Here is a 10,923-nt window from a genome sequence, read left to right on the forward strand (position 1 = left end):
TATACTACCTAGTCTCCCAAATCCGTGCTGTCCCAATACGGCTCCCGTGGATTTTCATTCTTTGCTCCACCCAAGTAGGGGTTACGAGTAGGAAGTTTAGCAACAAAGTGGGGGTCAAAGAATTTGTGAGAAAGTGGCTTTGATGATGAGACAATACGTTATGTAATAAAATCCAGATTGCTGTTATAGTAGTTTAATGGTGTATTTATTGCCTTAGAGCCATTTCTGATAGACTGCCATTTTCAGACCATCTGACAAGGTTACATAACTTTTTTAAAATTTTATTATAATATTGGTTAATTGCATTTTCTGATACACAAATTTGGTACTGCGTCCACATATGTCATTAGTGGTCGCTGTTCCTCTATATTGTACTACAACGTTGCCTACATTTATGAATCTGGTTATAAAGCTGTTTTGTGGATTGCTCCTTTTCTTAATCGCAGGGTGCAACTTCAGTACGAGATATCGAGATCACACGAGAACTAGCGAAAATAGTGCACGTGCATTCTTCAACCACTTAAAGAACGATAACCACAACGCGGAACTAATAGAATTAGCAATGAAAATTTTAAACATTTTACCTAAACGTTTAACAACGAACTTACTTGAAGAGCTATAAATCTACATTCACACAATACAACGCCTAGATGACATATTAAATGGACAAACGTATTTGAAACATAAACATTTCACACAAAATGTTAATGAATTTCTAAACAAAGATAAGAGACACCAATAACTACCTACAGACGCGTCAATTACAAGAATCATACATACAACCCAAAATATTAACATCAAAACACCGTAGCAACCGAAACCATACAGCATCTTTGGGCAACTGTCACAACCGCCAATCTGTAAAATCTGACGATAAAACGTCTAATTATAAAAATGACAGGAAAGTACGATTAATAGCAGGGACAAGTCATAAAACAGCTTATAACAAGACTTCTGAATCTACGCAAGGTTGTAATGTAATACAGAGTGACAGCGACCACATGGACATAAGTACAAAATTTTTATATCGGAAACTACAGTAAAATACAAAAATATTATTAAACTTTCGTAGGTAGTCTGAAGAGAGCAGTCTTGCCGAAATGAACTTACTAAAGACATCATTAAACTACTACAGCTGCAATCTTGATTTTGTTACATAATGTCTCTAAGAGACATCTTCAACTCTGGGGACCCCTAAAGTAGAATACTTCTTTCCATCAGGTGTAAAAAGAAGTGGTTCATCGTTGAGCCAAGAGTATTAACGTCGGTGGGGATCATGTTCAGCAGTAGTAGATGTCTCATTTTGTGAAAATACATGGTATCGTTTTTCTACATCAATTTGTTTCTTTAATTATTGAATATCTATACTTGTACAATAAGAAGCACCATCTTTCATACACTTCACAAGTCTTTACAAATCGTACATTTACACTTCCGGTATCGTCGTCTGCTAGGTGATTTTAGCTTTGTAGCATGTTCAGTCATTATTATAATTAAGTGCTACGGTGCTTGAAGAAAAAAACCCAGCGTCCACATTCATGCAAGAACACAATTTACTCGTTTCGTTTGATTGTCAAACTTGCTTTATCACAGGTCTTGGCATCTTCAGTGGATATTTTCTTGCTTCTGAAACAGATACCCTACGTGCAAATTTTTGTCTACTGAAGGAATATGGCGGACCTGGACGATTTCTAGGCCATGCTACACTTACACTATACAGGGTGTTACAAAAAGGTACGGCCAAACTTTCAGGAAACATTCCTCACACACAAATAAAGAAAAGATGTTATGTGGACATGTGTCCGGAAACGCTTAATTTCCATGTTAGAGCTCATTTTAGTTTCGTCAGTATGTACAGTAAATTTTCACAATCAACATGTGTGGGCTGACGAGAATCCGCACGCAATTGAGCAATCACGTCATCGACACAGATTTTCTGTGAACGTTTGGGGAGGCATTGTTGGTGATGTCTTGATTGGGCCCCGTGTTCTTCCACCTTAGCTCAATGGAGCACGTTATCATGATTTCATACGGGATACTCTACCTGTGCTGCTAGAACATGTGCCTTTACAATCACGACACAACATGTGGTTCATGCACGATGGAGCTCCTGCATATTTCAGTCCATGTGTTCGTACGCTTCTCAACAACAGATTCTGTGACCGATGGATTGGTAGAGGCGGACCAATTCCACGGCCTCCACGCACTCCTGACCCCAACCCTCTTGACTTGGATTTATGGGGGCATTTCAAAGCTCTACTCTACGCAATCCCGGTACCAAATGTAGAGACTCTTCGTGCTCGTATTGTGAACGACTGTGATACAATACGCCACTCTCCAGGACTGCATCAGCGCATCAGGGATTCCATGCGACGGAGGATGGATGCATGTATCCTCGCTAACGGAGAACATTTTCAACATTTCCTGTAACAAAAAGTTTGAAGTCACGCTGGTACGTTCTGTTGCTGTGTGTTTCCATTCCATGATTAATGTGATTTGAAGAGAAGTAATAAAACGACCTCTAACATGGAAAGTAAGCGTTTCCGGACACATGTCCACGTAACATATTTCCTTTCTTTGTGTGTGAGGAATGTTTCCTGAAAGTTTCGCCGTACCTTTTTGTAACACCCTGTAAATCCAAATATGGGTCGCCAGCCTCGCTCAGACCCGCCACACAAGGTTGAAGCACTCCGTTCCTCTATGCCACTATTCATTGCCGTGAAACCATGTGACTAAGTCATCTAACAGCCTTCAGAAGCTGCCCAAATTCGACCACTGGACTGGACAACGAACACTTCAATCTGTCACTACGCTGTCCGCAACCGGTTTCTCCCATCTCTTCTGTAGACAACAGAGGAACACGATCTAATACAAAAGAGGATAAGGATATGAACAGGCATTCCAGACTTAAATATCTATTGGATGAACACTCAACTCATTCTTCATTTAATAACCATCGCCAAGTCCGCTTTGTTCGTTACACAACGCCTCCAGTCAGCCAGTTGCTCCACACACACACACACACACACACACACACACACTCTTCAGGCGATGAAGGCTTTCACGACCGGATGGTACTGTTGTTGATAATTCTTCCGGGTTATATGGCCGTGGTCCTGCCGACAGGCAGGACTCAGCAGGGCCAGCCATACCTCTGAAGATGTCCAACGTAGTATTGGACGAAACGTTAGGAATAGAAGAATTCCATGTACCAAGGCCATATAACCCGGAAGAATTGTCAACAACACTCTTCAGGCGGCTCTTACTCAGCTGTCCGTGTAAGCTCGCTAAAATCAACACCTTCCCCGAAAACCAGGACTAGATTAAGACACTGCCCACGCGAGTGAAAGGCAACGAACTTCCGACACTTACGAACTTTCCACTTGTAGAGAACAACGTTACTACTAATTACCGAAATAAGCCTCCACATCACATCATCCCCGCTCCAGAGGGCTCAAACTCGTGACTCGCACCCTACAAGGGCCACCGACTGACTCGATTTCGTGAACTGCTCACAGCTCCGTATCATTCTTTACCCATGCAGACGTTTCGGCCAACCAGCCTCTAGAGCAGACTGCCCGGTGCTTCTGCCTGCCGAAATTTTGAGTAGTTTGTTCCCAAAGGCAACCAGTATATGCTGGCCATTCTGTGCGGACCACTCGCCTTGGCCAGGCTACCATCCGTTAACCGGATTAAGCAAGGACCAAACATTCGATCCAGGCGTTAGAACGGTCGCTGACCCGTGGAGCCCAGAATAGCAACCAGCATATGCCGATGGTTGCAGCCGGGAAATGGTCCGCTACAACGTACGTACTGTAGTGTTGGCAGAAGAGCCAACACTGTTTTTCTAGAGGAGGCCGAAATGCACGCGTTTAATTACACGCTGACTGGCGTGAGGTCTGGAACAGGACAATATCTTGAGAATCGTAAATAAAGTACGTAGATGATGTAATACTTAACTTTAATCCACAATTGTAGAACATCTCTCGTTACGGTACATGCTTCATAATATTAATTATCAATTGAATACGGCGCCTTGCTAGGTCGTAGCAAATGTAGCTGAAGGCTATGCTAACTATCGTCTCGGCAAATGAGAGCGTATTTGTCAGTGAACCATTGCTATGAACGTCGGCTGTACAACTGGAGTGAGTGCCAGGACGTCTCTCTAGACCTGCCGTGTGGTGGCGCTCGGTCTGCGATCACTGACAGTGGCGACACGCGGGTACGACGTATACTACCGGACCGCGGCCGATTTAAAAGCTACCACCTAGCAAGTGTGGTGTCTTGCGGTAACACCACACGTACTTTACTTTTTTTTTACTTTATGTGTGTTATGTGCCTGCCAACAGAAATTACATGATCTAAAAAGAGAAAAAATTCATACGTTATCAGAACACCAAAACTTGATGACAACATATTCCTAACCTATACAAAATTTGTATATGTATACACTAAACGAGGAAAAAAATGGAACACCCAGAAGGAAAGGAGAAAACGAAATGAAACTTCACAGGTTGGAGGGTGTCTAACATCATTTCAGTGATTACAAAATAGAGCCAAATTTACAAATAATTTGGCAGTAAGAGCCTATAAATCAGTACTACGCTGCACCTCCCCTGGCACTGATTCGGTTGGGAAACGTGTCATAACAGTACCACATCAGCTCCTGAGCTAAGTTGGCTCACAACATTCAAACGAGATCAAGGTACTACATCTACATCTACGCGGATAGTTTGGAAATCACATTTAAGTGTCTGGCAGAGGGTTCATCGAACCACCTTCACAATAGTTCTCTCTTCTTCGAATCTCGAACAGCGTGTTGAAAAGACGAACAACTACATCTTTCCGTGCGAGCTCTCATTTCCCTTATTTTGTTATGATGATCGTTGCTCTCTATGTAGGTCAGCATCAACAAAATATTTTCGCATTCGTAGGAGAAAGTTGGTGATAGGAATTTCGTGAGAAGATTTCGCCGCAAAGAAAAGCGCCTTTGCTTTAATGATGCCCAACCCAAATGCTGTATCATTTCAGTGACACACTCTCCGCTGTTTCGCGATAATACAAAACGTGCTGTCCTTCTTTGAACTTTCTTGATGTACTCCGTAATCCTGTCTGGTAAGGCTCCCTCGCCACTGAGCAATATTCTAAAAGAGTAGGCAGCCTACTCAGTAGATGTGTTACACTTTCTTAGTGTCCTGTGAATAAAACGCAGTCTTTGGTATGCCTTTCCCCCAGCATTTTCTATGTGTTGTTTCCCACTTTTTGGTAATTGAATTCCTAGGTATTTATTTGAATTTACGGCCTTTAGATTTGACTGATTTATCGTGTAACCGAAGTTTAACGAATTCCTTTTAGCACTCTTGTGGATGACCTCACACTTTTCATTATTTAGGGCCCATTGCCAATTTTTGCACCATACAGATATCTTTTCTAAATCGTTTTGCAATTGTTTTTGAACTTCTCATGACTTTACTAGTCGGTAAACGACAGCATCATGTACAGACAACTTAAGATTATCTCTTAAATTGTTTATATAGATAAACACGAATCCAGTCTGCAAGCGTTGTTGTTTCGTTTAAGGAGCCTTAGCGCTAGTAGCAGCGAGTAGTTACGTGAGATGAAGACAGTCGTTCTTCAGGTCTTGCGAGAGAAAATCACATGTGGTCGATTCGCACGAAAAACACAGTATATGAATAGTTTGCAGAGGTTGATACAATATGAGTTTGGAAGCTCTCTGACGAATGATACAGCAATACTGGCTGATTAATCGATTTATTCACGGGGGCACCTACAATTACATACGAAGTCAGCGGACCAATCCGTGTCGTCATTCTTAGTCAGTAGGATACGTTGCCGAACTATATTATAATTATTTGAATAATTATTAAGTCTCCCGTGAATTGCTGCAATGTGGAAATTTAACTTGAAAACGCAATACAGAAACATTAAACTGAATTTAACTGCTAACATGAGGGTGGTTGGATCTAACCATTGTTAGGGAGAGTGCTACTTACGAACTTCATAAACGACGTAAATGATAAGAACAGCTATCCTTTCGAAGCAACCTTTTTCTCTTAAATTGCAGAACTGATGACCTTTAATAATCCTAAAGGAAAGAGACACGTTTTAGTTCTGGGCAACACGGCTCTGTTTCGTACGAGGGGTGGTCTCTCTGGAAACTATCACTTAGTCATGTCCGATCCTCACACAGAAAACAGTTGCAGTTAAGAATCAGAAAGATATGGCGGTGATGTGTTTGAAACATGATTTAAGGGAAATGCAGAAGAAAAAGTTATAGCCCGACAGCTTCGATCAGTGGCGCTATAACGAGTACGGCAACTATGGTGTCTTTCTTAGAACAGAGGTATGTACCGCTGGCTATAGACGGCGAGTTATGGTTTGAAACCGGCACATAAGTCAAGCGACGGGAGGCTAAGAGTCAAGTTTACGTCATTGCGCGCTGACTGAACTGTAGCTGAAATTTACCATTTTTCTCGTTCATAGCTGAAACCAAGGACAGATTCTTTGCAGATGAAAGCTTTATTGTATTACACACGCGTTAGTACAGCAAGCATGACTTCCGAGACATTCTTCGTGGTTATCGTCTAAACAAAAACGTGTCTCTTGCCTTTACCTCTATCAGCATCACCATTTCTCCAATTTAAGTGAAAGAGACTGCTTTGAAAGAATAGCTGTTCACACTACTTACTTCGTTTGTTGAGCTCGAAAGTGAACCTCTACCTAACAATGGTTAGACCCAACCAAGCTCATATCAGCAGTCTGATTTAGTTTCACTGCCACAATGGAATTTGCCATTGCTGTCTTGCTTTTGCAAATTAAGCTGTCACGTTGTAACAGGTCACAGGAGACTTAAGAATTATTCAAAAAATTATAATGCATCTCACCAACGTACCCTACTAAGAATGACGATACTCACTGGTCGGCTGATTTCGTGAGTGATTACGGGCACCATCCGCGATTAAATCGATTAATCAGTCGGTATTGCCGTACCATTCGACGGAAAGTTTCCAAACTCGTATTGCATCAACGTATGTTAGCAGTTCATATATTTTCCGTGCGACTTCAGCGCATACGACCTTTCCTCGCGAAACTTGAACAATGACTGCCTTGGTCTCATTTAACTGCGCGCCAACGCTAGCGCTTGGGCTTGTTAAAAGAAACAACAGGACAACGCGTCCTGCCAGCAAAGACGCACTCATCTCCGAATGTTCCAGGGAACCAGCGACGTAAAAGACTACGACTGATCAAGTAATATTACTACAGATAATAGTACCCCGGCTAGCCGCGCGGTCTATCGCGCAGCTTCCCGAGCGGGAAGGCGTGCCGGTCGCCCGCACGAATCCGACCAGCGAATTAGTGTCGAGGTCCGGTGTGCCGGCCAGCCTGTGGATGGTTTTTGAAGGCGGTTTTCCATCTGCCTCGGGGAATGTGGGCTTGTCCCCCTCTTTCCGTCTCAGTTAATGTCGGTGATTGCTGCACAAACACTTTCTCCTTTCTCCACGAACGCGTACACCATAATTACTCTACGGGGAGGGGGGGGGTTGTCCACTGGGGTCCGAACCGCACAATAACCCTGGGTTCAGTGTGGGGTGGCGGTGGGGTGGGTGGACTGCTGTGGCCTGTTGTGGGGTTGAGAACCACAGAGGGCTACGGCGGGACGAAGCCTCTCCGTCGTTTCTAGGTCCCCGACACACACACACACACACACACACACACACACACACACACTTCCTTAAAATGCACAAGAAATCTTATGACAGCTCGTTTCGATATAAATACAGCGAGGCAAACGCGCGTAGTGTAAAATTAACGTCTGCAGTCTATTAGGTCTTGTAACTGTTCTAAGCAGTAAAAAGCACGGTGATGTTAATCGGCTTGAGATGAAATCAAAATGCTCATTTGTGCCTTCTTTTGTCGGAGATGGACTTCCAAGTCTTCTCATCACGATCACATCCTTACACATACTGTCACAACACTCCTACCCATTTCTGTTATACACTGCGACAGCAGCACACCCAGCAGATAGTAAGCTACATTTCCGAATACGATATCGAATGAGCACAAATAGTATCGTTTATACTGATTTGTTGTATAGTTTTTATGATGGGGAGCATGCTTAATGCCATAAAAGCAAGGTGACATATATACAGATTTTCCAAAGTCTTTATTTGCAAGTTCTCCAATATGATAGGTGCGATACGCAATAATGTCTCTATCGACGAAACTCTCCAGTCCAGTTACATTAGGAACTCCGGTACCACCTCTTACAATGGCTACGGTTAACCATCCGTTGCCATGGGTAAAGGAATCATTGATGTCAATGCTGAAGTTAAGTCTGCAACCATGAAAGACACATGGTCCACGGACTAGTGAAGTGGCAGCAATGTTCTTCACGGTATTCTTCTTCTTGTCAGCAGCAGATGTTGTGAATTCGATGTTCTCAATTGTTTTGTACATTGTTTGTCTGGAACGACGACGAACATCGAATTCACAACATCTGCTGCTGACAAGAAGAAGAATACCGTGTAGAACATTGCTGCCACTGCGCTAGTCGATGGACCATGTGTCTTTTATGGTTGCAGACTTAACTTCAGCATTGACATCAATGATTCCTTTACCCATGGCAACGGATGGTTAACCGTAGCCATTGTAAGAGGTGGTACCGGAGTTCCTAATGTACCTGGACTGGAGAGTTTCGTCGATAGAGACATTATTGCGTATCGCACCTATCATATTGGAGAACTTGCAAATAAAGACTTTGGAAAATCTGTATATATGTCACCTTCCCCACTATCCCTCTACACCCGTAGTAGACGTAAAGTATCTGTAAATGAGTCTGTATTCATTTGGATCAAAGGCAAAGGTGTATGTGAATATGTAAAATTTGTTGGAGACTGTACATTGTATTTTCATAAATAAACTCATCTGTAGCGTAGCTTAAAAACGGACAAGAGTACATCTAGAAGCTGTAGGCATAGAGCGAGCATACACTAACTAAAGAATGATACCCCATTTGTCTTTTTTTAGTTTCGTAAGGACCCTGGGCCGCATGAAACGGTATATTACAGGAAAGCTTATTTAGCTTGCGGATATATATACTGAAGAATTTTGTTGTCTTTTAAGAACAAAAAAATGGCTATGAAAGGGTCCTGTAGCCACCTTTCATTAGTCCGGTAGCCCACTTTCATTACCATATCTCTTTCTTTTCCTTGTTTCTCTATTCTCTTTACTCTCATAGTAGTGTGATTGAATGAATGTGGTTGTGTGTCACGTTGCTAGACGGTGGCGTAGTCGGCTGCAGAAAGTCTGGGATAGTCGTACAGATTCAGCAGCAGTTGCACACAATAGCCAACTCTCGTAGTGGTCAAGTCGGCAAAGAGGTTCCGCTACTTGTGAGAAATCCACCTGCGTTAGGTTGGTGGCGGAAATGGCGTCTTGGGGTTTTCCGGTCCACGCGGAGCGTGGAAGAGGCTGGAGAAGCGGGAGGCAGTCTGCCGCCAGTACGGGAAGCGTCCACAGCTGTGCTCCAGTCGAAGAAGGATGAGTTAGACTGACCGCGTGGCGCGTTGTTACTTGGCGAGGGGAGAGCTGTTAGCCTTTGGTCTCGCTTTTCACATCTGGAAGATTGCTTTGCCTTGTCGCAGCAAGGAATGCAAAACTTTGGCAGATTTTTCTTTTAGCAAATTTCTGTAGCAGACTTGGATCCGCCGGAAGAGCGCCACACAAAGGTGTCGATAAGAAGTGAGCACTCGCTTCTGTATGAATGTCTGTTTGCCTTCAGCTGTGCTTTTATAAGCTTTCACCTCTCTAAAAATTTAGAGCCTTGCCTTCTCGTAAATTTTCCTTACTTTCCGTGTCTTTCGTCCGTGGGGAGCCAACCACGTGGTAGAACATTATAGTTGTTGGGCTACCGGGATCACTAACTGTCCGATCGCATGTTTGTTTTAGAAAATGTTAACATGATTGTATGATGTGATATTGTTGGAATTTGGCACTATACCTAGAAATTGTGCCTCCACAAACCACGTGTTATCAGGAATCGTGTACATGCCGCACATCCTTAGTTTAGGAATAAATGATTTTATCTACAATTTTCTCTTGTGTTCCGAGATTACGTTTTTGCGCCTAAGCCACTCACCTCGTAGCTTTCCCATTTGCACATCCAATGCGTTTCCTTATGCACAGGTCCAGTGATTAGTCTCCTCTTGTATTTTATAACAAATGCTTTAGATTAAGTCATATTTTCAGGTGTGTTGCTGGGAGCTGATCTTATGCAGTGTTCATGCATTTTCTATTTTATTTTAAATGTTTGACTGTCGTGAACAGCGCACGGGCAATACTATTAATTACATCGTATCCGCTGTGAGCGACCTCACAACGTATGCATTTTTGTGAGTTTTTGGTCTGTGATCAAATTAATTTATTTTCCGACTCGACCAAATCTTTGATTAGTTGTATGGTTTGAGTCGGTGGCGACCCTATTCTTCTCACGTTGATTTCATAAGCAATAAGTATTTCCATTCCCAATAATAAGGAATAACCCGTAGTAACGTGGTTAGTTACAGCTAGCTAAAACAGCAAAGGACCTCTACTTTTGCAGAAAGTGAAGTTTTGCTCAATACAGTTCCAGTCCAATCAGAAAATGTACAGAATGCAATACTTACATTATTTCACGTACCAAACAGACCACCAAGCTGTTGTTGAAGGGGAGACCGCACAGACGTGACAAGTCCAACTTGTTCCCAACAAAGCAGAAACCAATACCACAACTGTTAATACATCAGAGCGACAGAAGGCAAGAATCTTAAGGGGGGTAGGACTACGAACAGGCCGACTTGGAGCAGGACAGGCACCACAGGACATTTTAATTTCCACTGTCTATACTTTTACAAGTAAATTCAT

Source organism: Schistocerca serialis, chromosome 10 (genome assembly GCF_023864345.2).
Source record: "Schistocerca serialis cubense isolate TAMUIC-IGC-003099 chromosome 10, iqSchSeri2.2, whole genome shotgun sequence".
Lineage (NCBI taxonomy): Eukaryota > Metazoa > Arthropoda > Insecta > Orthoptera > Acrididae > Schistocerca > Schistocerca serialis.